General features: G+C 44.5%; 1 protein-coding gene across 5 annotated transcripts in view; it reads left to right on the plus strand.

Annotated features, from left to right (window-relative positions):
- The first annotated feature begins 403 nt into the window (after positions 1 to 403).
- The window catches only part of dnmbp (dynamin binding protein), a 124,109-nt gene continuing 99,321 nt past the window's right edge, over positions 404 to 25,191 (plus strand). For 3 of the 5 annotated variants that reach the window (XM_069900241.1, XM_069900245.1, XM_069900242.1), the window contains exon 1: positions 404 to 492. The gene's annotated coding sequence lies outside the window, so the exon portion shown is untranslated. Of the gene's footprint in view, positions 493 to 525; positions 552 to 15,371; positions 15,466 to 25,191 lie in introns of those variants that run through there. The other 2 variants (XM_069900244.1, XM_069900243.1) reach the window with 2 other exon arrangements.

Here is a 25,191-nt window from a genome sequence, read left to right on the forward strand (position 1 = left end):
CTCCCCAGTAGAGGGGCAAGCAGTAGACCTAGGCTGAACCCTAACTATTTGCTGCCTCCATCCATTATCCCTTGACCATCATGCCCACGTGGTTGCTCCAGGTGAGGTTCCCTCCAGTCTATCCCTGAGAGATGAATGGAGAGACAAGCAGAAGACGTGGAAAAGGAGAGGGAGGGGTGGATGGTCAACGGGAGAGAGAGAGAGGAGAGGTCGAATGGAGACAGAAGGATGGAGTGGAACACTTCCATAGAGACCTGGAGTCCTGAGCCGGCGGCAGGGTTTCCAGGGCAACAGGGAAGAGTATCAGGACTGTGGCGAACAGCGGTCGGCCCCCCAGTCGCACCCCTCTGTGTCAATGGTGAGGGCCAGGCGGCGTGCTGACGTCATGGCGCAGGGCGGGTGATAGAATGTAACAGACAAGCTGAGAATGTATCCACGTTCCACTGGGCGAATGTAGACGAGTGGCCAGCGGGTCGCTTGGTTCCCTCCCGGGTAAGGATTCCCCCCTCCTCCAGAAGCAACCGCTTGGCTCCCTCCCTCTCGGACTGCGAGTAAGTCGGGGTCCGTGTGGGTGAGGTGTGTCATTGAGTCAACCGCAGTTTGGTTTATTCTTGCAATTCAGCCTGGGGATGTGATGCGTTGAGGAGGAGGAAGAGGAATTCCGGAGATTTGCAGCAGAAATCCTGCTCGGTTCTGTTTTGAGTGGTAGTGTGTTAACTTGCTGTTGCTGTGGAGCTGAACCCGCTGTTGAATGTGGCACTGCAGGTCCCTGTCTTGCCTGAGCAAAAGGCAGTGAGTTCAAGTCCCACTTCAGGCAAAAAAGCACAAAATTCTAGGCCGGTTAAGAGTAGAGCAGAAGTGAGCATGTATTTTTCCCATGAGATGTTAAACCGAAGCCTTGTTAAGTGTTTCAACGCTCGGATAAAGTGGTAAAATGTTATTCGGTGATGTTTGTCCTTTAGTGTCAACGTCGCTGTAGTGAATTGTCACATTTGTTCGTGTGGGACCGGTGTTATATAGTATTTCGAACATGACAACGGACGCTGTACAGCGAAAAGTTCCTCATCTATTGCAGCAAACTGGGATGTGAGGGGCACCAAGTCATTTAATTGGCTTCATTGCGTCTGAGGTTCTCTCCGTCACTGTATGTGCAGGGTGTGGGGAGTTGTTGATAGAATAAAGACCGGTATCCCTGCTGTCAAGTCGCTGACACAGCAGTAGGCGCAGTTTATGTGTCTTGAGTGGACTGTGGAATACATTTTAGCCGCAGTGCTGAAGTGGATGGGTCTGTTACTTCTATTCCTTGAGTCTCTGTTCGGCTGATTCCATTTTTACCCTCCCTCCTCCCAGCTGCCTCCCAATCCCTCGGTATCAGGACGGGGATGTTGTACCATTAGCATCCTCAGAACGAGAGCTGGCTGGAAATGTGGGAGGAAGAAACATGGAATATTACAGCACAGTACAGGCCCTTCACTCTACGATGTTGGACTGACCCATATTAACCAACTCAACAGTATGAACCTTCCCTACTTCTCACCCATAACCCTCTATTTTTCTTGTATCCATGTGCCTAAGTCTTTTATTGACAAAGTCTTTTATGTGCCCCTATTATACCAGCCTTGACCACCACCCCTGCCAATGCATTCCAGGCACCCACCTTACCTTGTTAGTCGGTGTTACGGGGTCCATAGACTGGGTGCGGCCATCTTGCTTCCTGTGCGCGTGTGGTGGGTTGGCACATGTGCAAGTTTGGTTGGCGCATTGGAGTTTGGTTGGCACATGTGCGAGAGTTAAGGGCATGAATTCAATCTCATTAGGATGCTTAACTCTTGTAAAAAAACCTACCCCTGAAGTTTCCCCTCACCTTGAACATAATCTTGAGGACCTCTATTTCAGTCACTCTTCATTCCATGCCTCGTGTGACATGCTTATCAGGCAAGAAGGAGAACTCTGTAACAAGCCTCAGTTTGTTGCTTGTTGTGAGCGAGGAGCCAAATGTTCTTGGCAAGTTGGGAACAATGTTGAGAACGATAGAAGAGATTTTGTGTGGCAAGAAGTCTGGGGAATGATTTCCCCACAACTTCCCAAGAGGAGAAATTCTTTAAAAGGAAAGTAGTCTTTATGCTGGAGTTTTGGGAACTGTGTGCACTCAATACAGGTACCCTGACTTGTGACCTATGCGATTTACATCCATCTGCACATACAACTGATTTTTTTTTAAATATAAGAAAAAATATAAAATGTATGCAGTTTTTGTTGCATTTGACAAACTATAACAGGGATACAGGGCATGTAAGAGCCAAATTGTGCATACTTGTTAGTCGGTGTCATAGGGTCGATAGGCTGGGTGCGGCCATCTTGCTTCCTGCGCACGTGTGGTGGGTTGGCACATGTGCAAGTTTGGTTGGCGTATTGGAGTTTGGTTGGCACATGTGCGAGAGTTAAGGACATGAATTCAATCTTATTAGGACGCTTAACTCTTGTGCATGCGCCAATCGAACTCCAATACGTGAACGCACTGCACATGCGCCAACTGAAAAGTCGCACATGTGCATAGGAATCAAGGTGGCTGTGCCCAGTCTACAGGCCCAGAGACCCTGGGACGCCAACTAAAAGGTAAGCATCGACCAGAATGTGGAAAGATCACCAAGGTTGATTGACAAATTCAGGAAGCTTTAAGTTGTTAATGTCAAAACTATAATGAAAACAATTTGATTAAAAAGTTTGCTTTAAGACTTCGATACTCCACGCATGCAGGCAAAATTCCAACTCGTGTCCATTTGCAGATACGACCTATCCTTTGGTCCCAATTACGGTCATAAGTCAGTGACCCCAGCCAGGAGTAAGTGGCTGTGATGTTCACTGTCACAGCAAGAGGGCAATGGAAAATACTCGCTGGGCACATAAGGCAGGCAGTCCATCAAGTTCCATATTCAGTTCCTTCCCTGCTGTTATCAGACTCTTGAATAGACCTCTCCTTGGTAAAACGATAATGCTCCTGGACTGTTTAACTGTACTTTTCTATATCTCCTGCAGTCTCTCCTTGTAATGTGTACTTTGCATCTTTGATCTCTTTGGCTTGGCTTCGCGGACGAAGATTTATGGAGGGGGTAAAAAGTCCACGTCAGCTGCAGGCTCGTTTGTGGCTGACAAGTCCGATGCGGGACAGGCAGACACGATTGCAGCGGTTGCAAGGGAAAATTTGTTGGTTGGGGTTGGGTGTTGGGTTTTTCCTCCTTTGCCTTTTGTCAGTGAGGTGGGCTCTGCGGTCTTCTTCAAAGGAGGTTGCTGCCCGCCAAACTGTGAGGCGCCAAGATGCACGGTTTGAGGCGTTATCAGCCCACTGGCGGTGGTCAATGTGGCAGGCACCAAGAGATTTCTTTAGGCAGTCCTTGTACCTTTTCTTTGGTGCACCTCTGTCACGGTGGCCAGTGGAGAGCTCGCCATATAACACGATCTTGGGAAGGCGATGGTCCTCCATTCTGGAGACGTGACCCATCCAGCGCAGCTGGATCTTCAGCAGCGTGGACTCGATGCTGTCGACCTCTGCCATCTCGAGTACTTCGACGTTAGGGGTGTAAGCGCTCCAATGGATGTTGAGGATGGAGCGGAGACAACGCTGGTGGAAGCGTTCTAGGAGCCGTAGGTGGTGCCGGTAGAGGACCCATGATTCGGAGCCGAACAGGAGTGTGGGTATGACAACGGCTCTGTATACGCTTATCTTTGTGAGGTTTTTCAGTTGGTTGTTTTTCCAGACTCTTTTGTGTAGTCTTCCAAAGGCGCTATTTGCCTTGGCGAGTCTGTTGTCTATCTCATTGTCGATCCTTGCATCTGATGAAATGGTGCAGCCGAGATAGGTAAACTGGTTGACCGTTTTGAGTTTTGTGTGCCCGATGGAGATGTGGGTGGGCTGGTAGTCATGGTGGGGAGCTGGCTGATGGAGGACCTCAGTTTTCTTCAGGCTGACTTCCAGGCCAAACATTTTGGCAGTTTCCGCAAAGCAGGACGTCAAGCGCTGAAGAGCTGGCTCTGAATGGGCAACTAAAGCGGCATCATCTGCAAAGAGTAGTTCACGGACAAGTTTCTCTTGTGTCTTGGTGTGAGCTTGCAGGCGCCTCAGATTGAAGAGACTGCCATCCGTGCGGTACCGGATGTAAACAGCGTCTTCATTGTTGGGGTCTTTCATGGCTTGGTTCAGCATCATGCTGAAGAAGATTGAAAAGAGGGTTGGTGCGAGAACACAGCCTTGCTTCACGCCATTGTTAATGGAGAAGGGTTCAGAGAGCTCATTGCTGTATCTGACCCGACCTTGTTGGTTTTCGTGCAGTTGGATAATCATGTTGAGGAACTTTGGGGGACATCCGATGCGCTCTAGTATTTGCCAAAGCCCTTTCCTGCTCACGGTGTCGAAGGCTTTGGTGAGGTCAACAAAGGTGATGTAGAGTCCTTTGTTTTGTTCTCTGCACTTTTCTTGGAGCTGTCTGAGGGCAAAGACCATGTCAGTGGTTCCTCTGTTTGCGCGAAAGCCGCACTGTGATTCTGGGAGAATATTCTCGGCGACACTAGGTATTATTCTATTTAGTAGAATCCTAGCGAAGATTTTGCCTGCAATGGAGAGCAACGTGATTCCCCTGTAGTTTGAGCAGTCTGATTTCTCGCCTTTGTTTTTGTACAGGGTGATGATGGTGGCATCACGAAGATCCTGAGGCAGTTTACCTTGGTCCCAACAAAGCTTGAAAAACTCATGCAGTTTGGCATGCAGAGTTTTGCATCTTTGATCTACTGTAACACCATACCATGTACTTTTATTATTGCACAGCCTGTTGGACTAGAGTATGATTTGACTTAACTGGATAGCGCGAAAAACAAAGTTTCTCATTGTATCTTGGTACCCATGACCACAAACCAGTCAATTGAACGGTTATGAGCTGTGTTGAAATTTTAACCATTGTACCTAATTGGCTCATCTCATTTTTCCTAACCCAAATTATCAGGGAAGGTTTTGTTTTCATGGTAGATGGGTCCATTGTTGTTTTATACAGAAAGGTGTGTTGCTCTTTGAGGTAGACCTTTGTGGACTATTTAACCAGAAGAAGCATTGAGTTGTTCCTATTCCAAGCCCGGAGCCATGTTGATGTTTGTACATTCCTAGATGATAGTCAGATTTTAATCCTATTTCTTTTTTACCAGTGCTGTTTAGTCCAGCACTGTTTAGTTAAGCCAGATTAGCCCAACAATGGTCAGTTCAGTCCACCTAACGTCATTCCAATGCAGGTAAGACCTATGTGGGCCTAACAAACCAGTCCAAGGGAGGTAACATCATGGATTAGCTATCCCATGTGTATGTAATGGCTTTGCTTTTGTGACCAGATCACACATTCCCAGGGCAGGAACAGCATGGGTTAGATACAGAGTGAAGTTCCCTCTACACTGTCCCATCACCCACTCCCAGGGCAGGGGCAACATGGGTTGATACAGAGTGTAGCTCCCTCTACACTGTCCCATCACCCACTCCCAGGGCAGGAACAGTGTGGGTTAGATACAGAGTGAAGATTCCTCCATGCTGTCCCATCACACATTCCCGGGCAGGGTCAGCACGGGTTAGATACAGAGTGAAGCTCCCTCTATGCAGGTCAGGGATAGCTTTGAGTGGCTCTCCTAACAATCTTTTTAAATCTTGACCTGGGTTGAATCATCATCCCTGTAAGAGCGGATCCCAATTTTGATTCATAGGTTCGTGTTCTTCATCTGGAATGATATTCCCAAACTGATTTCAGATCAATCCTTCCATGACTTAGGCTGGTTTGTGAAGCTGTGTGAGAGCAGTATTGTCCCCAGCCTCAGATCTGCAAATCATTTTTATGAAAAAGTGCCAAAAAGTTGATAGTGAAATATTTGGTGCATATTCCAATGCTCATTGGGGCAGAGCCAAACAATTCAACCAATTAATTAACTGTCTCCAAACCAACAAACTAGTGAGAAGCTCTTCTCTTGTACTCCTCTTAGGTCAAAGCTCAACCCACTGATTCCTGATCCTGGTGTTGCACAGTGACAGGTTTATCCCACTAATACCACACCCCAGTGTTGCAAAATGATTAAACTTTACCCACCAGTACAATATCCTGGTGTTACAGATGGCCAGATCTAACTCCACTGATGTTGTATCCCAGTGCAATGTCGAAGCAAAATTCTACCTACAAGTATTGTTGTACAGTGATAGAACCATTCCTACCAGTACTGTATCCCAGTGTTATACAGTGACAGACCTGTCCCCACCAGCACTGTATCCCAGTGTTATACAATGACAGATCTGTCCCCTCCAATGCTGTATCCCTGAGTTGTACAGTGACAGACCCATCCCCACCAGTGCTGTACCTCAGAATTATACAATGGCAGGCCCGTTGCCCCCCAGTGCTGTACCCCAGAGTTATACAATGACAGACCCATCCCCACCAATACTCTATCCTCCAGTGTTATGCAGTGACCAATCCAGTGTTGTATGCCAGGGCTTAAGTTACTGACAATCTTGTATCCACCAGTGTGGTCCTCCCTTTATGAAACCTGTGCAGTTTCTATTCAGAGACTGACAACTACCTCAGGTATACAATGACTGGACTATATCCCAGTGACGGGGCTTTACTGGTATCCCAGGGTTAAACAGTGATCTTGGTATTCTTCTGCATGGAATAGTTTCCAGGCCAAATCTTGCTTTAAAATGGAACCAGTAATTATATTGCTGTTTTATTTAATTCCAGAGGTTATAATCAACCTATTATTAGATTACTTAATCATTTTGCAATTTCTTGAAAACTATGACCCTCTGTGCTTGTTGTGTGACAGAAGACCATCTCCAGTGTACCGAGGTGTAAAGGAAATGGGCATACCAGTATTCTTGACTTGGGTGTGATGGCTTTGTGGGAGGGTTCAGAACCCGCTGCTGAGAATACTTCCAAAGAGATAGGAACAAACCATTTAACCCCTGAATCACACTCCTGGCCCTCACCCACCCACCTCAATGACCCTCGAAGCCCTCTGCCTGCACAGTCTGCTCGTTGACCTCCAGTATCCCATTCCCAATTTCCACCGACTTTGGTGCAAAACACTTGAAGAGCCCAAGATCTTCAAGGGCCTTTAGACAGGAGGTGGAAACAGCACAAACCTGATCCCTTCTAAGAGAAAACAATTGCATTCAACCAGCCTGATGTTCTTTCGCTTCAATAAATTGCACAAGAGTCCCGAAACGAGTCCCTGATTGAGTTTGTTGTTGAGGAGTCTGATGGTGGAGGGGCAGCAGCTGTTCCTGAACCTGGTGGTGCGAGTCTTGTGGCACTTATACCTCTTTCCTGGTAATAGCAGCAAGAACAGAGCGTGCACTAGGTGGTGAAGGTCTTTGATGATTGCTGCTGCTCTCCAACAGCAGCGTTTCCTATAGATGTACTCTATAATGCAGAGAGTTTTGCCTGTGATGTTTTAGGCTGTGTTTACTACCTTTTGGAGGGCTTTATGCTCGGGGGAATTGGTGTCCCCATACCAGACCGTGATGCAGCTGGTCAGCATACATTCCACCACACCTCTGTAGAAATTTGCCAGGTTTTCTGGTGTCAAACCAAACCTTTGCAAACTCCTGAAGAAGTAGAGAAGTTGTACCTCTAGCAGGTTGTGTTTTGCCCCAGATTCCAGTTTCTGCAGTCTCTCATGTGCCTGGAGTTACTGCAAGGATGATCAGTGTCCTTTAGCCCAACAAGATTTGCTCACTGTTTGGCTGTTGATGTTTTCTTGCTTGCTTCCTGTGTCCTGGCAAATCAAGGGAAATGAAAACTGGGATGGGCAAACAATGATCAAGGAACTCGTTGGATCAGACGGTGTGCATGGAGGTGATAGACATCTCGAGCTGAGATCCTTCAACAGAAATCAAATTGGGAATTGGCGGCGAAGGGCTTCATCCTGAAATGTTGCCTTCTAAGGTTGCTGCCTGTGGTTTGTTCATTGTGCTCCAGCTTTTCAGGCGTTCCTGTTTAAAATGGGCACGAGCTGTCATGCAGGAAGGCCAAGGCTGGGAATCCTGCTCACTGGTACCTTTTTTGCTTTGCTTCTGGACGGTAGCCCAAGGGACGCTGAGTCAGCAAACTCCGGCCGAGAATCACCAAGCTGACTGCATTGTGGTGCAAATCCAGGATTCAAACCGCAGTTATTGTTGAGCCAAAGGCACGTGAGCCATTGGCGATCGTCCAGAGGGAGGAAGTGAAGAGATGGCGTGGGTTGGGGTGGAGGGAGATTGAGGTGAGGGCAGGTGGAACAGCGGTAGATGTTCCCCCTTTTTTTTCCTCTACCTGCATGTCTAGGAAATCTCTTAACAATTTCCCAATTTTGGAAAAACACCAAATCTAAATGTCAGACTGTCGACAGGCACTTCCTGAGAATTTCCTGAGTTCTCTGTTTCGATTGTACTTTGTATCTAACCCATGCTGGAAGTGTTTAATGGAGCAATTGTATTTAACCCAGCCTCTCCCCTCATGGGACTGCATGATGAGGCTCGAGAGAAAGCATTGCTTTTTTTTTTGCAGATTCAAAATGTATACATCAAAAAATGCTACAATGTGTATAAATGCCAAAAAATGTCAAGATTTTTTTATTGTCATGTAAATAAATAGAAAATGTGATTTTCACACCCAGATCAAATAAAAATAACAGGCCCCATCTGCTTATGTGCCCTGTGCTGCCCCAATTACACCCAAATGACCTGCAACCCCCGGTGCGTTTTGAAAAATAGGAAACTGGAGGACTCGTGAAAACTTATAATATTATATGAAATTCCCTGGCTCAAGGCAGGCAAAGAGTCGCCATTGGCATTGCCCCTTACAGTACAAGAGGCAAAGAAGCAACAGGGAGTCCCTTCAGAGTCACCAAGTGTCCGTGGATTCGCCTTCAGCGTTTCTACAGCCACCCAGCCTCCCGTCTGTTGGCGATCCAAACCTAGTCTGCATGTTCTGTCGCAAGTGACGTTATTGCTTTCCTAATGCATCGTCAGTTAATCCATTTGCAAATTAAAGTGAATCGTAATTCCAGAGCATAGTGGGGCCAGGGCCATCAATGAGATCGTAGCTGATCTGGCCATGGACTCAGATCCAACTACCTGCTTGTTTCCCATAAGCACAAATATATGTAAATATGTCTAAACACAGGTTTCATCTGATTTAAGTTCAGTGGAAGGACTCCTCGAGGGGCCTCCAGGACCAAAGCGCATTTAAATAGAAGCCTTGTTTTCTTCTCACCTCACGTAATGAATTTTTTTTAATGTAGTCAGTAGAAGTACAGACAAAACCAAACTTGACTGCTTCAGTGAGTGCATTGTTGGCATCCGTTTCTAGAGGAATAGCAGGGATGTAATGATGAGACTCTATAGGTGAGACTTCACTTAAAGTACTGTGTGCAGTTTTGGGCACCTTATTTGAGAAAAGATGTGCTGGCGTTGGAGAAGGTTCAGAGACTCTTTGCTCGAACGATACCAGGAATGAAAGGGTTAGTATGTGAAAAATGATTGTTGGCTCTTGGACTATATTCGTTGGAGTGCAGAAGGATGAGGGGGGACCTCATAGAGATGCTTTGAATGCTGAAAGGCCTGGACAGAGTAGATGTGGTGAGGTTGTTTCCCATGGTAGGAGAGGCTAGGATAAGAGGGTGTCAATTGAAACAGAAAAGAGGAGCAATTTCTTTAGCCAGAGGGTCATGAGTCTGTGGATCTTGTTGCCACAGGCGGCTGTGGAAGCGAGGTCGCTGGGTGTATTTAAGGCAGAGATTAATGGGTATTTGATTAGTCAGGGCATCAAAGAGTTATAGGGAGAAGGCAGGGGAGTGGGGTTGAGTGATGAGGATCAGCTCGTGATTAAATGGCAGAGCAGATCCGACAGGCCAATTGGCCTACTTCTGCTCTTGTACCTTGTGATCTTGGAAGGGGGCCCATACTTTGATCAGACTTGCAAGGACAGCGTCTCTGGGAGGTGTGTTTTGATGTATTCTATCACTTGACGTTCAAAGCATTTCATAATTCAAGGGTTTCAAAGCTTGCAGAGGGATCTGGACCAGCTGGAAAAACGGCTGCAAAATGGGAGATGGAATTTAATGTAGATAAATGTGAGGTGTTGCATTTTGGAAGGACAAACCAAGAAAAGACATGCATGGTAAATGGTCGGGCACTGAGGACTGCAGTAGAACAGGGGGATTGGGAATACAGATAAATAATTCCCTGAAAGTAGCATCACATGGATAGGGTTGTAAAGAGAGCTATTGGCATATTGGCCTTCATAAATCAAAATATTGAGTATAGGAGTTGGTAAGTTATGGTCAAGTTGTATAAGATATTGGTGAGGCCAGATTTGGAGTATTGTGTGCAGTCTTGGTCACCTAACTACAGGAAAGCTATCGATAAGATAGAAAGAGTTCAGAGAAGATTTACTAGGATTATTACTGCTATTTCTTTTTAAAATTTAGACCTACAGCACGGTAACAGGCCATTTTGGCCCACAAATCCGTGCTGTTAAATTTCCAACCCATTAACCTACACCCCGATATGTTATGAGAGGTGGGAGGAAACCGGAGCCCCAGGAGAAAACTCATGCAGTCATGGGGAGAATATACAAACTCCTTGGACAGCGTGGGATTTGAACCCTAGTCGCTGGTGCTGTAAAAGCATTGCTAGCTGAAGTGATGAATGCAAGCTCAATTTTAACATTTAAGAAGAATTTGGAGAGGTATGTGGATGGGAGCGGTATGGAGGGCTATGGATTGGGTGCAGGTCAGTGGGACAGGCAAAAAAATGGTTCAGCACAAATGAGAAGGGCCAAAGGGGCCTGTTTCTGTGCAATAATGTTCTATGGGGGACATAGCCACAAAAGGTTGAGAATGGCTGCTCTAGGCTGTGGATCTTCCAGATAGACCCTTGCAATCCCTATGAGTATGGGACGGGATATTATTAAGGGAACTTTGCTCTCTATTCAACCGTGTGCTCCTTGTCAGCTGATCTGTCTTGAACATGTAGTCATTATTCTTCAGTTCTGATTTGAGTACTGTAAATCCTCCATGCTCCCCACCCCCCATCCAAACCCAAGTTAACCAGTTCCTCTATCCATAGATGCTGCTTGACCAGGTGTGCTCTTCCGATGTCTCTGTTTTTGCTTCAGATTCCAGCATTTGCAGTTTTACTTTAGATTTCAAATTTATTGTCAGAGTACATACAGGACATCGCAAACAACCCTGAGATTCTTTTTCCTGCGGGCGAGGTCGAATTATCACTTAATGGTAAGGCAAAAAAAAAACCTGCACAACATGCACATTGTAAAGAAATAAATGTAAACAAACTGCAATATAGAGAAGAAAAAAGATCAAAAGTAAGAGTCTTTAAATGAGTCTTTGATTGAGTTTGTTGTTGAGGAGTCTGATGGTGGAGGGGTAGCAGCTGTTCCTGAACCTGGTGGCACGAGTCTTGTAGCACCTATACTTCTTTTCTGATGGCGGCACTGTGAACAGACCGTGTGCTGGGTGGTGTGGATCCTTAATGATTGCTGCTGTTCTCGGACGGCAGCGTTCCTTGTAGATGTTCTTGATGATGGGAAAGGTTTTACCTGTGATGTACTGGGCTGTGTCCACTACCTTTTGGAGGGCTTTACGCTCAGGGGTATTGGTGTCCCCATTTCTTGATTTCCTTTTTTAAAAAAATATCGAAGTCCTTTATCTTTCTGATATTATCTCCACACCGAGTGGGTGCGGGGATTCCTTCACACTAATTGATACCAGGTGTTCTCCCCGACACAATCAGACAGAGACTTGGGTTATTCAGTATACAAAGGGAAAGTAACCATTATTCCATTAATCAGTTCCTAACTCGACACTATATCATACTAACGTGAAAAAAAAAATGACAACTAGCTGGTCAGAACCAAATTACTGACAAAAGATACATGGAACGCTGCCGGTGGAGAGCAGCTGTCATCAAGGATCTACACTGCTCAGCACACGCTCTGTTCTCGCTGCTGCCATCAGGAAGGAGGTCTAGTGCCACAAGACTCGCACCACCAGGTTCAGGAACAGCTGCTACCCCTCAACTATTAGAATTTCAATTTAGACATACAGCGCAGTAACAGACCCTTTCGGCCCAAGAGCCTGTTCTGCCCAATTAATCTACAACCTGGTACATTTTGAAGGGTGGGAGGAAACCGGAGCCCCCGGGGAAAACCCACACAGACATGGGGGAGAACGTACAAACTCCTTACAGACAACGCAGAATTCAAACCCCAGTTGCTGGCGCCACAACAGTGTTGCGTTAACCTCTGCGCTTCCCGTGCCGCTATCAACAGCAAACTCAAACAGAGACTTGTTTAAGGGTTCTTACTTTGGTCATTATTTATTACTGAATATTTATTTTCTGTATATACAGTCAGTTTGTTTACATCTCTTTCTTTTGTACACATTTTCTTCTTCTTGAGTACAGTTTACAGTTACCAGGGATTAGAAATTCTGCCTGGCCCGCAGGAAAAATAATCTCAGGGTTGTATGTGATGTCATTTGTGTTCTCTGACAATAAATTTGAACGTTGAATAGTCGAGGGTTACTGTCTGTTGTTAGAAATGAACGATCTGCATAAGTGACAAGATTGCAGAAACTCGTATTTGTGAGTTTGGCACTGCTGTTACAGTAACAAATTCTTTGGAATCCAGTGTGCACAGAAAGTTCTGGATGTGTTCCAGTCTGTCATTTGTTTTCTAAACTAAAGTGGTTGGGCAGAAACTGCAATTCTACCGAGGTCAAATTTATTCTCTTATCTCTAGATAAGAGTCAATTGTCCTGCCAAAAAAAAAGATAATTTCCATTTTACTTTTCCCAGTGTAAAGATGTCACATGTAAAAGGGCATTTAAAGGGAAGAAACTTGGAAGAAATGTGCAAGACAAAGCTTTTGCACTGAGTGGTGGGTGCCAGATATAATGGTGGACACTTCTAGACCGATACCAGAATATGTAGAGATGAAGAGGCCTACGGATCATATGAAGGAGCATCAGAATTTATTGTCGTGCAATTTGTGGCAGCATTACAGATCCAAATATTTCTATAAATTACATTTTTAAAATTGTTTTATTTCAAATTTAAAATCACAAAACATAACATTAGTTACTGCAGTTTGATACGCACATAATGTGATTTTTTTAAAAAAACCCCAACCACCTGACTAATACCCTCCCTTCCCCACCCACAAAGAAAGAAATCACTTTTAGAAAGCTTCTTGGCTGCAGGAGCGGCGGCAACCATCGAAGCGGACCGAGAGTTCACATTCTAACATCAATCATTTTCAAATAAGGGCTCTATACTTTAGCAAAGAAAAAAATATTTATCTCTCAAATTATATGTAATCTTTTCTAAAGGAATACAGGCTTTCATTTCATTATGCCATCTTTTCAATCCTAAAATCGAGTCTGATTTCCATGTAATAGCTAAACACTTTGTACAAATTGCCAATGACAAAGGCAGAAATTCAATTTGACACATATTTAATTTTCAATTTTAAAGCTATCGACTTAATATCTCCTATTAAAAACATAATTGGATCAAAAGGTAAACGTACTTTTACTTTTGCAACCAAAAACTTTTCTACGTCGTAATAAATTACATTTTTTTAAAAATTAATTAGTGCAAACATAAGAGAAAGTGAGGTAGTCTCTGTGGTTCATTGTCCATTCAGAAATCTGATGGCTGAGGGGAAGAAGCTGTTTCTGTACCGTTGGGTGTTCGTCTTCAGGCTCCTGTATCTCCTTCCTAACGATAGCAGTGTGAAGAGGACATGGCCTGGGTGGTGGGGGTCCTTGAGGATAGAGGTTGCTTTCTTAAGACACTGCCTTTTGTAGATATCCTCGATAGAGTGAAGACTGATGCCTGTGATGTCACAGTCTGAGTTAACAATCTTCTGTAGCCTGTTCCTGTCCTGTGCATTGGCACCTCGATGCCAGACAGTGATGCAACCAGTCAGAATGTATTCCACAGTACACCTGTAGAAATTTGCAAGAGTCTTTGGTGACGTACCAAATCTCCTCAAGGCCCTCACGAAGTATAGCCGCTGGCGAGCCTTCTTAGTGATTGCCTCAACATGGAGGATAAATCTTCAGAGATATTGACACCCAGGAACAGCAGAGTTTTAGTTCTGCTTGTACATACATCATGGGCCGAATGGTCTGGGTGTACTGTCAGTGTTCTAAAATTTTTATTCTTTTAACAATACCCTTGGTGTCTCTGGCCCTGGTGTGTTGGTAGGGACTGTAATGAAGGGAGCTTGTCCTGCATCACTATGCTGAACTTGTCCTGGGAGAGGATCTATATACTAAGCAGAGCTGGCCAAACTTGCTTAACATAGGAGCCACATACAATAAACTTCAGATGTTTGACTGCTTCAAGACGTGAAAAAATATTACACGTTTTTACTCTTACATGCTCATTTTGTTACAATTTTTTTAGGATGGGAGGAGGCTGTAGAGCAGTCATTCTTAACCTTTTTCTTTCCACTCACATACCTCTTTAAGTAATCCTATCCCATTGGTGCTCTGTGATTAGTAAGGGATTGCTTAAAGTGGTATGTGAGTAGGAAGGGAAGATTAAGATCCACTGCTGCAGAGGGAGTGTCCACTGAGTCGATGTGGCTGGAAGTCAGAAATAGGAAGGGAGCAATCACTGTGCTGGGAGTAGACAATAGGCCCCCAAATAGCCCTTAGGACACTGAGGAGCAGATAAGCAGGCAGATTTTGGAATGGTGCAGGAAATACAGGGTTGTATAGTTATGGGTGATTTCAACTTCCCTAATATTGACTGGCATCCCTTACTGCAAGAAGAATAGATAGGGATGAATTTGTCAGGTGTGTCTAAGAAGGATTCCTGACACAGTATGTGGACCAGCCGATGACAGGTGAGGCCATACTGGATCTAGTTTTGGATAATGAACCAGATCAGATGAGAGTGACCACAACTCCCTGAGCTTTAGCATAGCTATGGAAAAGGATAAAAGCAGACAAAATGGGAAAGTGCTTAATTGGAGAAGGGCTAATTATGATGGGATGAGGCAGGAACTGGCGAGAGTAAATTGGAAACAGATGTTCAAGGGAGAAAGCACAGAACTAATGTGGCAGAAGTTCAGGAAACACATGTGCTGGGTTCAGGATAGGTTTGACACAAGGAATAGATGGTAGGAAAAGGGAACCGTGGCTGGTGAAACTGGTGAGGCAACTAATCAAAAGGAAGAAGGAAGTGTATATTAGATACAGGAAGCTGGAAACCGGAAGGGCTCATGAGAAGTACATGGTAGCCAGGAAGGAGCTTAAGAAAGGACTTGGGAGAGCTTGAAGGGGACATGAGAAGGCCTTGGCATGAGGATTAAGGAGAATCCCAAGGCATTCTATCTGTACATGAAGAACAGAAGGATGACAAGAAAGAAGGTACGGCCACTAAGGGAGGTGTGACAGATTATGTTGTGTTTGTATTGTATATAGATATGTTTTTGGGAGATAAATTGGGGAACGTTTTTTAGTGTAGGTTGCATACAAACACTTCAAAACAGATCTCATTTAAAATACTGGAGCTCTGCTCAAGTCAGACAGGATGGTTCCTGGGGGCCTTTACAAAACCTTTGGGGAGTGCCCAAGAGACTTCACTAATGGATTGTTGTTTTGAAAGCAACAGATGAAAGAAATCGGAGGAGTAGTTTGGAGCCACAGGCTGTCTGGGAGTGCAGCTTGCTGTTCTAAGACGGTGATGTGGTTTTTGCAAGCAGAGAGAGTTGAACAGCTTTTTGCCTGTGTGTGAGAAAAAGAGATCAGTTCTGGAGTGCAACAGTCAGCAGCAGTAGCTGGGACAGGAACAGGACAAGCTGGCAAGCTTGTGGAAAAAAACCTTTTGGAAGACGGGTTGTTCAGCCTGTTCAAAGCCGTTGTGGCTAGTGCAAGACTAGTTGTCTAATGTTTAAGGGGAACAAAAAGGAACTCTTTGGTGACCTGAAAGAAAGAGGCTATCATCTGGAAAACTCTGATGGGGCAAGTTTCTTCTGCAAGATACTGACGTGGCTAATTAAAAAGGGATCAGTTTGTGTCCAGGAACAACAAATTCTTTCTGAAAACCGACAAGAACCTTCCTGAGCGGTAACCATTTACCTTTCAAGAAGCAAAGCCTGGTGAATTTTATAAATGTTAAATTCTGTGCACAGTATAAGAATTGCCTATAACTGGTGAACTTGGAAGAATGAGAAGTGAAATTGGACTGTGAATCAAAGAACTTTTCTAAACTTACTCACACTTTACATACGCGTGCGCTTAGAGTTAGAAGGGGGTTAAGTTAGGTTAGTTAAGTTAATGTTAATAAGTTAAAGTGTGATCCTGTTTTCATGTTTAAAGATAATTAAGAGCAACTTTTGTTTAAGTAACCATTTGTCTTGGTTAATATCTATTGCTGCTGGTTTTTGGGGTCCTCTGGGCTCGCAACAGAAGCAACACCTCCTGCCTGGAGGTGCAGGAGGTTGGGGAAGTCCTGAATGAATACTTCAGTATTCACAAGAGAAAAGGACTTTGATCAAGGTGAGTTGGAAATAGAACAGGCCTATGTGCTGGACAATGTGGAGATTAAGAAACAGGAATTGTTGGATGTTCTTAAAAACATCAAGATTGGCAAGTCCCTGTGGCTGGACGTGATATACCCCAGGTTGCTGTGGGAAGTGAGAGAAGAGATAGCTGAAGCAGTAGCCATGATCTTTGAAACCTCTTTGGCCACAGAGGAGGTGCCGGAAGATTGGAGAATGACAAATGTAGTCCCCTTGTTTAAAAAAGATAAAAGGGGGAATCCTGGGAACTATTGACCAGTGAGTCTTACATCAGAGTTGGGCAAACTATTAGATAGGATCTATGAGCATTTGGAGAAGTACAGTCAGCATGGCTTGGTGAAGGGAAGGTCCAGCCTAATTGAGTTTTTTTTTTGAGAAGGTAACAAAAGAAATTGATGAGGGTAGGGTGGTAGATATGGTCTATATGGATTTTAGTGAGGCATTTGACAAGGTCCCCCATGAGACACTCAATCAGAAAGTCATGAGGCAAAGGATTCATGGAACCTTGGCTGTGTGAATTAAAAAAAAATTAGTTTGCAAGAAGAAAGCAGTATTGGAAGGAAGGTATTCTGTGACTAGTGGAGGACTGCAAAAATCTGTTCTGGGCCCCCTGCTTTTTGTAATTTTTAAAAATGACCTGGATGAAGAGGCGGAAGGAAGGATGAGTCAGTAAGTTTGCGGATGACACAAAGGTTGGAGGAGTTGTGGATGGAGCTGAAGATTGTCGAAGGTTACAAGAGGATATAGACAGGATACAGAGTTGGGCAGAGAAGTGGCAGATGGAGTTCAATCCGGATAAGTGTGAGATGATGCATTTTGGAAGGGTTAATGATCGGTTACTTAAGAGTGTGGATGAACAGATGGGCCTTGGGGTCTAAATCCCTCAAGGTCACTGCATAGGTTGATAGGATAGTTAAGAAGGCCTATGGGTTGCTGGGCTTCATTAATAGGGAGATAGAGTTCAAGAGTAGAGAGGTCATGTTGCAACTCTACTAATTTCTGGTGAGACCGCACTGAGAGTATTGTGTTCAGTTCTGGTCACCTTGTTACAGGAAGGATGTGGAAGCTATGGAGAGGGTGCAGATTTACCAGGATGTTACATGGATTGGAAAATAATTTTTATGTGGCAAGGTTAGCAGAGCTGGGACTTTTTCCTTTCGTGCATAGAAGAATGAGGAGATTTAATAGAGGTTACAAGATTATGAGAGGCATAGACAGGGTGACAGCCAGTGCTTGTTTCCCATGGTAAGATAGCAAACACCAGAGGAATTGTGTACAAAATGAAGGGAGGGAAGTTTAGAGGAGACTTTAGGGGTACATTTTTTTATTCAGAGAGTGGTGGATGCCTGGAATGCCTTGCAGGGGATTGTGGTGGAAGCTGAAACATTAGGGCAGTCATTCTCAACTTTTTTTTTCCAGTCACATACCACTTTAAGTATGCCCTGTGCCTTAGGTGCTCTGAGATTACTAAGGGATTGCTTAAGGTGGTATGTGGATGGAAAGAGAAAGTTGAAAACCATTGTTTTAATCATCCCTAATTGACTAGTTATGTGCATGGTTTCATAACTCCAAAGGAAATGGGCCAATGACCATTTTACTCAAGCAAAATATTTCCGTAACCATTGGGTCTAGAACAGTGCCTCTCAACCTTCCCATCCCACTCACATCCCACCTTAAGCAACTCCTTACTAATCACAGGCCTAGGGATCACTTAGAGTGGAAAGAAAAAGGTTGCGAACCACTGCATTAGGGGCATTTAAGACACTCTTAGGTACATGGATTGAAGAAAAATAGAGGGTTACTGGGTAGAGAGGGTTTAGTACTTTTTTAAGGAATATGGGTCAGCACAACATCGAGAGCTGAAGGGCCTGTACTATGTTGTAGTCTTCTATATTAAGAAATACATGTACCTAATAATATTTATTGATGTATGTAATTTTTAAACTGCTAATTTGTATTAATTTCATTAATCAAAAAGTATACATATACACACCAAACATTCCAAAGTCTGTGATCAGGATGTCGGGAGTTTGGATGGGTGGGTGGCCAGGGCCTAGGCGAGGGTCGGGGTGTCAGGAGCTCAGTTGGCCGAGAAGCCGGGGTGTTGGCAAGAGTCCGCCATTGGGGAGTTGGGAGCTTCAGAGGACGGGAGGCCTGGACCACACTAACACTCCGCTAATTTGACTGCCCACCAAACCACCACACGTGCCACAATCACGCAACTGCAAGTCACACCCACTAACACCACCATTGTGAACACCGTGTGATTTCTGTCTCGGCCAACATATTTCCGCGAGCCACACATTATACACCAAAGAGCCGCATGTGGCCCTCTCAGAGGGAGGTTTATTTATGTGCAATTGGATCAGAAGGAAAAATGGAAAAGGTAAATAGATGAATGGCTTCTCTATGTTGACAAAACCAACAGGAGGATTATAGGGAAATTTTATAGAAATCTATGAAAGGAATAAATAAGATAGAAACAGGGAGATTGTTCCCACTGTGGGGTGAGACTAGATCTAGGGGTTGTCAGGTCAAGATTCCTTTATTGTCATGTAATAGTACTTAATATTACACGATATTTCCTTCTGCCTGCTGTAAGACTCCAGTTTGATTCATTGGCAACTTGAGCTCCAGATCCAACCCTCTGACATGATCTGGAAACCTTCAGCGCCTGAGGCCCTTTGGGAACCCTTCTTGCCCTCAGTACTGTGTTAAATTCTGGCTCTGATTCCTGGTTCCCATGAGCCAGTCTCCAGCAACCCGCAGCCCTCGTGGGCCCCCTGACAGTAAGTTGCTTGCAGCCTGTTTGAATCCCTCAGCCGCTGAGCCTCTTGCTGGTTTTCTGCCATGGCCACCTTTCCTGTAGGGTACCTCCTTCTTTCCCCCCCCCCCCCACCCCCTGTTTCTGGCGCCCTGCGCAGGTCCACTGCTTCCCCCGGAGTCTGCAACCCCTCATGGTCGCTGCAGAGCCCAGGCATGGACCCCACAGTTCTAAGATTTTAGTTTAAAAACACTGTCAGCTCCTCTAACAGGCAGTTTACTGTCAGTATGAAGCCACCAGCATCAAGACTAGGCAGATGAACCCTTTGGAGCAGCACTGTATCGCTGCTATCTGCTCTCCCGGGCCCACACCAGTGGTAGCAGTGTGTTACTGCAGCTCTGCCAGTGCTGCAGCCTCAAGATTTATATGAGTAGATTTAATACACAGAAATTAAAAGAAAAGTAAAAACACAATGCTGGAGAAACTCGCCGGTCAAATAGCATTCTTTGTCGCAAAGATACATACCTAATGTTTCAAGCTTGAGCCCTTCATCAAGGAATGCCGACATCAATGATGGTTACGTATCTTTGCCATATAAAGTACACATTGTCCAGCCGAGTTTCTCCAGCATTGTGTTTTTACTTCAACCACGGAGACTGCAGACTTTCATACTTAAAGAAATGAAGGAGCCGCTTTTCCCAGAGAATAGTGAATCTATGGAATTCCCTGTCCATGGAAGCAGTAGAGGCTGCCTCATTTGGGTGGGAAGGTTAGTGTAGCAGTTAGCCCAATGCTGTTACAGCACCAGCGATCGGGACTGGGGTTCGAATTCCACGCTGTCTAAGAAGTTTGTACATTTCCCCCTGTGTCTATATGGACTTTCCCCAGGGGCTCCAGTTTCTTCCCACCGTTCAAAACGTACTGGGGTGCAGGTTAATGGGGTGTAAGTTGGGCAGCACAGTCCCATGGGTCGAAACAGCCTGTTACCGTGCTGTATGTATGCCTAAATTTAAATGGTTTTAAGACTGACAACAAGGGAATGGTTGTGGGGAACGGGCAGGTAGGCGGAGCTGAGTCCGAAGCCAGAACAGCCGCAATCTTGTTGAATGGGGCGCAGCAGGCTTGACGGAACAGTTGACCAACTCCTGCTCCTAGTTCTTGCGTCCGTGTGCAACAGAAACATGGTGCGAGCTGCAGTGTGGGCCGGATGTAGTGATGTTTATAATCCATTGAAGCTGTTTTATTTGTGATTATGGGGACGTTTGGATCAGAATTACAGCCCAAGGGATTTCGTGTTGAGGTTGAGGCTTGCTGAAACTTTAGCCGGAGAGCTGATAATTAATTTATCAGCTCTTGCAGGAATGCGAGTTCGAGTTACACCTGCAGCAATGCGATGCCTGTGCATCAACTCCATTTATAACACCCCTTGACTTGGAATACTGCTTGAGGTGTTTCCCTGGAGTGCTTTCAAACCTAACTTGACTGAGCCATCAAACATTCAGGCTGGGGAATTGATGCTTGGTGAAAGAGTCGGGTTTTTAAGGTGGGTCTTAAAGGTGGAGAATGTCAGATGGGGCAGGATTTTAGGGAGGGGGAATCCCAAACTTGGGTTGGTGAAGCAATTTGCATTCTGGAACAGTCAAGAGGACCCGTTTGGGGATCTAAAAAAAATTGAATTATGTGTACAGTCTCCTGCAACCGAGTAAATCAACCCTAAATAAGTGCACATACTGTATTTTAAATTAATGTATATTTTTATGCATATATGTGATTATTATGATGTGTATTGTGGTCCAAAGAAACGCGTTTCGTTGAGTTGTATGTATGTGAACAGCCAGGTAACAAACATGAACAAGGTAATGTAACATGAAGCCCTGAAAACATCAGATGAATGCAGGGGTGTTGCAGATGGAATCTTTCCAATGAGGAGACATTGTTTTAGTTCCTGAGATGGATGGAAACTATTCCTTTCTTTTTCAATCCTTTTATGAAACATATGACAGTAAACAATACATGAGGAGAATAGAATGCAGAATCAAATAAAATAAAAACAGAAACATTATATTGCGATATGTAATACAACGTATAACATTCTAATAAATTGAACAATATTGTCCCGTTCTCCTCAATTTGGAATATTTAAAAAGGAGGAAAAAAGTATTAAAACCCTATTGAACTGACCAAAATAAAAAAAAACAAATAAAAAGTGCTGGGCAACCTAAACTGAAGGTTTGGATGTAAAATATTCCAAGGCACCATTTGGGGTGGCACAGTTGGTGCAGCATGTTACAGCGCCAGTGATCGAATCCTGCGCTGTCTGTTAGGAGTTTGTGCATTCTCCCCGAGTCGACGTGAGTTTTTCCTGAGGGATCCAGTTCCTCCCACTGTTTGAAACGTACCAGGGGTTGTAGGTTTAATCGGGTATAAATTGGGCGGCACGGGCACGTGGGCCCAAATGGCCTGTTACTGTGCTGTATGTCTAAATTTAAATTTAAAAACTATTTCAAGGAAGGCTGGAAATTCCTCTGGCTGTATTTGTCCTCCATCAACATTACATCTAGCTCCATTTCTGTGACCTGGGATGAAGTGGTAATCAGCCACTGGAGGAGTGAATGGCTGCCAGTGGAACTTGGTGCCAGACCCCACCCTTGGCATGAGGAGGCGGAGGAAGATCTCACAGAACATGAAAGCCCAGTACAGGCCCATCAGCTTATGGTGTTGTGCCAACCTATTGTAAACTCCACAACAATTTAAACCTTCCCTACCTTACACCTACATTTTTCTTGCATGGCCTGTGTTTAAATGTCCTATTGTACCAACCTCCACCACCACCCCTGGAAATGTGTTCCAGGCATCCACTAATCTCTGTGTATAGAAATAAACGATCTCCGATGTCTCCCTAAACTTTCCTCTCCTGGAGTATTTCCCTCAGGTATTTGCTAATGCCACCCCTTGAAAAAATCTGCTGTCTGTCCACCCTATCTGGGCTCCTCATAATCTTCTATATCTCTAGTAAGTCACCTCTCATCCTCTCTGAAAGGAAAAGCCCCAGCTCTGTCAACCTCCATTGTTTCATAAGACACAATCTCCAATGCAGGCAGCATCCTGGTAAATCTTCCTGCAAGGAGACGACCAGAGTTGAACGCAATTCTCCAAATGTGGTCTCACCAGTTTTGTAGTGCTGCAGCTCCTCTCTCCTGTGTGCAAGAGCCTACAGCAGCATTTCCAAACTAAGGTTGAGTTACAGAGCCATGCAGCTGGGAAGCAGACCCTTCAGCCCAGCCAGACTTAGTCCCCAACCTCCCTCTCACTCTTTTTTTGCCCTCTTCAACTGCCCCCAGATTCTACCCCTCATTCACCCCCCCCCCCACCCCTCTGGACAATCCCCAGAGCCAAGTTAATGTAATCTCATTGGGAGGTGGGAGGAAACCAGGGGCCTCTGAGGGAAATCCATGTGGCCACAGTGAGAATGTGTAAACTCCTAATGTCACATTATTTAGAACATTACAGCACAGGCCCTTCAGCCATAATGTTGTGCTAACCTACAGCACAACAATCTTTAAATTTTTTTAAATCTAGACCAAAGCACGGTAATAGGCCATTTCGGCCCACAAGCCTGTGCTGACCATGTACACCCAATTAACCTACAGCCCCAGCATGTTTTGAATGGTGGGAGGAAACTGAAGCCCCCAGAGGAAACCAACACAGACACAGGGAGAATGTATAAACTCCTTCAAGACAGTGCAGGTTTTGAACCCCGGTCCCAATCGCTGGCGCTGTAACAGTGTTGCGCTAACTGCTATGCCAACCATGCACTAATTTTCTCCTACCTCACACCCATAACTCTCTATTGTTCACTCACCCTCAGATTTATACAGTCAGTTTGTTTACATTTCTTTATCTGTTTACATGTGTACATTGTGTAGTTTTTTTTTGCACTACCAATAAGTGGTAATTCTGCTGCATCCGCAGGAAAAAGAATCTCAGGGCTGTATGTGATGCAATGTATGTACCCTGAAAATAAAAATCTGAAAAAATGTACCGGATGGCACAGATGAGGTGAATGGCCACAGTCTTTCTCCCAGGGCAAGGGAATAAATTTAAAGTTGGAGAGGAAAGTCACTCGATGGGTTTCTTTTCCACGCAGAGAGTGGAGGGAATATTGATTTGCTGGAGGAAGTGATAGAGATGGATTACAACATTTAAGAAACGTTGAGAAAGTATTAATTGGATGGCGTCCAACTTGGATAAATGGGATTAGCTCAGGTAGGCAACTTGGTCAGCATTGAATGCTGTGCCGAAAGGCCTGTTTTGTGCTATAGAACCCCATGGAAGTCGGGCTCCGAGATTCTCTGGCCAGTATGGGAGGGGCGGTAAACGTTACCCAGCTCCCCTCCGCCTCCTGATGTAGCTGTGGACTCTCGGCAAATTGAGGGGATCAGCCTAGACGGGTGCAGGAGATGGCAGAGAAGTGATGGGCTGAAGTGCCTTGTCCTGTAGGCCCCTCTGACTCTAGGGCAGGAGGTGGGGTGAACACAAAAAGGCTGGGGACAGGGTAATGGTAAGAACACATTTGGAGGGTTCAAGAAGTAACAGCTGTCTTTATTTATCCGTGGGGGAAATCGCAACAGGGGACACAGTCACACATGCAGACAAAGCAAAGACACACAAATCTGACACGTCAGAGATAGTTAATCACTGATAACTGCAAGTGTGAAGCGAGGGTTAAACAAACCTGTCCCCGGCTCCCCTCTCTCAATATTAGGCACAGCACATTGATTAACTAAAAGGTTCAAACTAACTATTATTTACCATGAGTGAGATGCGACAGTCCCTCTCGGGTATATAGGTCGGCACAACATCGGGGTCCGAAGGGCCTGTACTGTGCTGCAATTTTTAATTTTTATTTTTAAATTTTTTTTATTTTTCACACTATGAACCATATTAACCAAAATACACACAAACATTTCCCTCTTGAATATATAGTGTCATTTTCTCCCCTTTTCCCCCCCACCCTTCCCTCCCTCCCAACATTAAACATTCAACATATACAATACAATAAACCCATTAAACAATGTCATCACACAATGAAAATAAATAAGAAAATTTTGTCATCTACTTTTACACACTGGGTCAGTTCATTTCATCTTCTTCTCATTCTATCATTTTAGGGGGTGGAGGTCCGCGGTAGGCCCTCTCTGCTGTGTTCCATGTACGGATCCCAAATTTGTTTGAATCCTGTAACTTTATTTTTTTAATTGTATGTTATTTTTTTCCAATGGAATACATTTATTCATTTCAATGTACCATTGCTGTACTCTCAGGATCTCTTCTGATTTCCAGGTTGACGTTATACATTTTTTTTGCTTCAGCTAAGGCTATCATAATAAATCTTTTTTGTGCTTCATCCAAATCGAGGCCTAGTTCTTTACTTCTTATATTACTTAGAAGAAAGATCTCTGGATTTTTTGGTATGTTGCTTTTTGAGATTTTATTTAATACCTGATTTAGATCTTCCCAAAACTTTTCCACTTTCTCACGTGCCCAAATTGCATGTGTTCCTGTTTCCTTCTTGCAGCAAAAACATCTATCTGATAATGTTGGGTCCCATTTATTTAACTTTTGGGGCATGATATATAACCTGTGTAACCAATTATATTGTATCATGCGTAACCTCGTGTTTATTGTATTTCTCATAGTTCCGGAGCATAGCTTTTCCCATTTTTCATTTGTTATCTTTACATTTAGATCTTGTTCCCACTTTTGTTTGGGTTTACAGCTTATTTCATCGCTCTCTTTCTCTTGCAG

This window comes from Narcine bancroftii, chromosome 10, assembly GCF_036971445.1.
Source record: "Narcine bancroftii isolate sNarBan1 chromosome 10, sNarBan1.hap1, whole genome shotgun sequence".
Taxonomy (NCBI): domain Eukaryota; kingdom Metazoa; phylum Chordata; class Chondrichthyes; order Torpediniformes; family Narcinidae; genus Narcine; species Narcine bancroftii.